This window comes from Phoxinus phoxinus (genome assembly GCF_949152265.1).
Source record: "Phoxinus phoxinus genome assembly, chromosome: 13".
Classification (NCBI taxonomy): domain Eukaryota; kingdom Metazoa; phylum Chordata; class Actinopteri; order Cypriniformes; family Leuciscidae; genus Phoxinus; species Phoxinus phoxinus.
The window spans coordinates 15,096,309-15,102,308 of record NC_136888.1 but is presented as its reverse complement, the minus strand read 5'-3'; positions in this window follow the sequence as shown (position 1 = coordinate 15,102,308).

Here is a 6,000-nt window from a genome sequence, read left to right as displayed (position 1 = left end):
TTTGTGTCAAGCACTTATAAAAGCAGTAGGCTATTGTACCATGTAAGCATAACATGTCACTAAACTTAATGAAATTCTTTTTAGTTACCAAATGTTTTGTGTTTTTTTGCTTTTTTGCTTTACAACCCCGCCCCGCCTTCCATAATTCTCACTCCAAGCTAAACTCAAAAGTTGGCAAATTTTACGATTAGCAAGATCTAAATGCAGGGTTCAACAGGACTGCCTGATGGCCATGAGTTGGCGAAACTGTCACTGTCCCGATCGGATCAGTGCTGTATCGTCATGAAAGTTTATCATTCGCACGTGTTTTTAAGCCAATTTAAATGTTCAAGCACAAGAAGAAACGAAAGAGAACTCAATTCGGTACTCGCACGCTGTGTGAGAAGTTTTGTGTGCACACATTCAATACTAAATTGAGTTCTCTTTCACGTCTTCTTGAACTTGAATGGACAATTTCACACAAAATGATGTCAAAATGCCCGTCTTGGCAAGTATCCTAACATAGTCGGTTACATCTTAAGTGAGTATAAACAGTCAAGAAAGACAACGCACATGTAACAACATCAGTAAATTGGATCTGTGCAGTATGTCTTTGGAAACCCAAAAAAGCACATCCATCCATCATATAAGTAATCTACAGGGTTAATAATGGCCTTCTGAAGCGAAGGGCTGCGTTTTTTTTGTAAGAAAAATATCCATATTTATAACTTTATAAAAATATAATAACTGGCATCCGGTAACGGCCGTACGCTAGTCTAGTTCCGGCGGAAGAGTGACCTTTGACCCGACGCATGACGTATTTACAAACACGGAAACGCAGAAGATAGAGCAAAACGAAACACCGTTCACTAACTAGAAGTCTAAAACAAGAAGAGAAATGTCAGAGGATTTGGATATAAGAGAAGAGGAGCTTGAGTTTGTTGCCCAGTCTTATTTGTTCGAACCACGAGAGACGTCTACTCTCACAAGCTTATGCTACTCCTACATCCTAAGTCGGGTCAGAGGTCAGTCTTCCGCCGGAACTAGACTCGCGTTCCGAGTCACGTAACCCTGTTAGTGAGCCTGTTGTCTAGTTCATGTTTATATTCACGTCTATGTTATGGTCTTGGTCAAGATTACTTCAGTCATTGTTTTGTTTTTTTTGTTTTTTTCACCTTGGATTATTTTCAATAAAGCTGCACGAGGGTTCATCAAACTCGCTTTCAGTGGACTGAATGTTGCAGTCCATAGAGGGTTGCATTATCTCTTTTTCTCTCTCTTCAAAAACTTGCCTGGCATAGTTCCTCTGGGAGGCATTATGGAAAGGCAGATAAATTATAGCCACACTGGCCCGCAAGATGTATTTACGCATACACAGGGTAATTATCAATTATGCCCAAGTCTAATGGAGCTTTCCTCTCATCTGAATTCATTCCCACATGAACCACAGATTTCTTCCGCCTCTGATGCTGCAGCGTTATTAGCGGCCAACATCTGCATTTTAAATGAGTATTAAAAAAAGTAATTATGTCACAATCCTGAAAGGCTTTTCCTTTTAAGTTTCTGAATCAGCGGCAGAACGAATTGATTAAGAAGTCGTGCTCCAAAAGGCTTTTTTCTCTTTAAGGAGGGAATCCCCATCTAAGCCTGTTGTGATTTCCTCCATTATTCTTTACTGGCTTATCTAGTTAAGAACTTTACTTTAGGATAAGTGGAGCACTGAAAGGGGTCTGTGAGTGCGAAAGTATTGAGTTGTACACTTTAGATGCACAATCAAACACTTCCATCGTCACCCAGAATATCTGTCAACACTGGAGAACTGGAAATGTGTGCTACATCACGATGGGTCCATTAACTTAATGGATAGAGGGTGGTTGTGAAAAGAAAAAAACAGATGGGGAGTGTGTTAGAGAGACAGGAGGGGGCTGGGACAGTAACCTTTGGGCTTTTTATTGGAATGAGATGACACACTCGAGCAGCTCTTAAATGAATGGCATCTGTAGTGCGGCTTCTGCTGAGAGAGTTGCCCTTTTCCTGGCAGAATGGTCCAACTGAAAATGAAACACTGCTCTTCCCTCGCTCTGAGCACCTCAGAGTCATCCTTCCGGCCTCACCGTGCCCCTGCCAGATGTGGCAGCAATGCGCTTTTTTTTAATCGAACTGTAATGTTGGGTTTGATCTGAAGTCCGACACTGGAGAAACTTCCCGTTCAAAAGGTCAGCTTCAGTTTCAACAGAAAGCTTTTTTGAATAGCGACATTGTCCAAATGACACAATTTCATTACGACAAGCCTCGGATAGACTCGTATAGAAAATTCTCTAAACGCAATTACCAACATTCTTATCATTGTTATTATCCCATTTGAGGATTCTAATGTTCATTGGTTCTTTTTGAAGAGTCGTCTCTGAGCAGTTAATTATTTAATAATTTTCAATGTCCACGCACCAAGCATACGGACAAGCCATGCTTCCATAATTCCTCGCTCTGTTGCACTTACAGAGATTGCTGTTTTAGAAATTACACCCAAATTGCTCTCGGCTTTCCGGTTAGATAACACCGACCCAAGGACCTCATATCCGACGTGGAGGATTTCCTTGTATCACCTTAAATGAGAAAGACAGGGGTCTTAAAGTGGACTTATCAAGAATGTACAGAGAAAATTTCACAGTTGGCCTAGCAGCATATAAACACACACACAGTTCCTGGTCCTTCACAGTTCAAATAAATAAATAAAAATAAAAAACCCTTTTTGGGATTTTCATATTATACAATTTCTGTGGCTCAAAGCGTGCTGAAAGAAAGCTGATGTAATTTCTTCCCTACTTATAAGGATTATGATTTATTATAATAAAAATAATACACACAGTTTATCTTGCTCTTTTGTTCTCTGATGATTAGGGTTTAAATGGCAGGTTTGTGAAAACAAAATTGTTAAACAAGAACTTTACGAAAATGCATGTAAGAAAAATCCTCAAATCTTATGGAATAGTACTAGCAACACTACTCTTTACTATTTCTGCTATAAATATTTTGTATGTTTATGAGTGCTCGTTTACTGATACTGCCCTTTTTTAAACCAATCAAGTGAACTGTAAAAAAACATGTAATTAATCACTGGGGTGCAGGAAAACATTTGGACAAGTCATAAATACATCAAAGACAGAAGACGGGGGGAAATCAATTTAATTCCTTAAAGAGTCCTGCTTTAAAAGAAAAAGTAAATCACTGGTAAAATATATACTATGATGTGACGGAAATTAGTAATATTTAAAAACAATACATTAAAATGATTAAATATATTTTTTTCAGTTCAATAAATTATATACATATTATATTTTAAAATATATTCCTACACACACAACATCAATTTCTTGATTCATTGCTCGATTGGACTGCCAAGACTTAAGGCATTTTTAAATTTTTACAAGGTTTATGAGGTTGTATTAAAATGCTAAAAAGCATATTTGCTTCTGATATGATAAATACTCGCTGAATTAAACATGCAATGCGATAAGGTCATCTGATCATTTATAAACAAAAATAGTAGGCAGAGTGCAGTGTATACTGCACAGTTTTCATTATACTATTCAATTCAGAATATAATCACATATATAGTACCATAACAATCCCAATGACTGAATTATTTGGATAATCATGTCACAGCCAATTCTTTTTACAAATACCTCTCTCAAAAGAACTGAGTTACATTCTCATGCTACACATTGTTAATCACAGTGAAGGGACTATGATGCCAATAGTTTGGTATATTAGTGAATCCAAAAAAGAATGAAATGCCTTTTGTTTTTTCACAAACATACTGGATCTACAAGTGTTACGGTCTATGTTATTTGTTTGGAGTTTTTCCCTTTCTCTTTCTGTACTTTCACTTTTAAGCAGGACGATGCGGCTACCTGAGTGGTTTATCCATCTGTCCATCATCGTAATGCCTGGTGACGATTCAACGCGGCTTCACCAATGAGGGCGCGCCATGTGCCTTTAAAGAGCGCACCTGCGTAGGAGGCGGGAGATGATTGGCACTCTAGAGCCATTGATCTGTTTTGTGATGCGTGTTTTGCCTGACCTGTACCGTCTTAGTGGTTTGAGAGATGTGTTCTTGGTGAACTTAGTATTTGAGGCACATTTAAGTGTTGTCTTTTCTCTCTGGGTATTTCGCCGTTTATTTTGTTCTGGCGGTTTGATCTGTCATAAACGGGGGAAGAGAAAAGAACAGCTTAGATATCACGTGATATACATGTGCTACACTGAGTTACCCATTGTGTCTAGAACACTAGTTTAGCGATCTGTGCCACTGTTTGTAGTTTTCGTTTTGTTAGTCAGAATAGTTTATTTAGGGCGTCTTTGACGCTGAAGATCTTTTGTTTTTGTTCTTGCTGAATGTTAATCTAGTCAGATTATATTGTGTTGTTTTTTTCCTAGTAAGATTGGTTTTGTTTTGTTTATTTCTTTGATTTGGCACGGTCTAGTTCTTTTCTCCTTATCTCCTTTTTTTTGTGAACTCTTTTCTTTGGTTTGTAAACCCTTTTATATAATTAATTACTTTGAAGTGTCCTTGCCATACTCATTGTAATAAATCCTATCACTTTCCTTACACTAGATTGGGTTTGTGTGAGTTGTTTTCCAGTGCGCGTTCAATATTTTAATGTTGCTCGCCTTACTCCCGCTAGACCAGGGAGGTTTGTAACAACAAGTGATCACGAGTCAATGAATTCCTTCTGAAATTCCCTGATTGGATCGCAGTCTCAAACACCTGCAGAAAGAGAGATAAGCTACTTATCTTCACAATGTACCAAACCCCAGTGTTTCCGCGTCCTTTCACATTGGATTACGGGGAAACACTTAAAAAATATAATTGCTCGTTTACTGTCATAATTACAGCATCGCAGAGCTTGGCAAAGGCATTTTTAAATCAGCATTATTAAATGCAAATCAAAATTGTCAAATGAACTAAAGCAATGATGAGATTCGTGCTGATATATTTTAGTTTGTTTCATTGTGCACTAAACTGAAAAAAAGAAGAAGAAAATAACTGGCTTATTGCTGTTTTCTTTAAATACTAGCCTGGAGGTAGCAAAATGTGCCCCTTCGAAAAGTCTGTCATTCCTCCTCAGGGTAATCATAAATGAGCTGCAACTCCTAATGACTATTTAATTAGCAGCTAAAATGACTGAAATAATGAAAGGGATTTTTCATGGCTTGACCGTCAAATGAATGCATTAACTTACACCATTCTACAATGTTTATAAGTTAACATAACACTTTATTTGTGGTGTGTTTTGGACGTCCAAATTTACTGCACTGTAAACTGCATAACACATACATGTCCTACACAACAAAATAATAACTAAATTTACCCAAATTACCCTGTTACATGTAGCCACTGACGAACTCAAATGTGCAGAGAATTCTGGGAAACCAAAGAACTTAAAGGACCTTGAAGATTCGTATCAATTTTTATGTCTTGAAAAAATAAATAAGTAGTCTAATAATTAAATTGAAATAATAATTGAATACTAAATATCACGAATGCAATTACAGCTTTATCTGAGGAATGTACAGTGTGCAAACAGATTTAAAGATCGGATGGTCTAGAAAACGTGGTCTAACCAAACGTCAAGTTCTCCTCACATGTCTGGCAGCATTTGTTTTGGCTCCTACAAGCCGAATGTTGAGCGTCGTACAGGCAGTCACATTCATTTGGCACAAAAGCTCTCTGACTAAATAAATGTGTGTGTTTTTTGCACAATGGTGATTCATTTTCAAGGAGATTTTGTTTGATGAGTGGCTGCCTTCCATGATGTATCATCGGTGACAACAGTCTGCTGTGACGTTGTATGATTAATTCAATGAGTAGGCTTACTGTGAGCAGTATTATAAATATTTAGTTTAACTTAAGTACACAGTTTCATTATATGGAACCGATCATGTAATTTTTGTGTAATATAATCAATGAATGACCTGTCAATGTGACAAATTCCCTTTTATTTTATATCTTTTATTAGT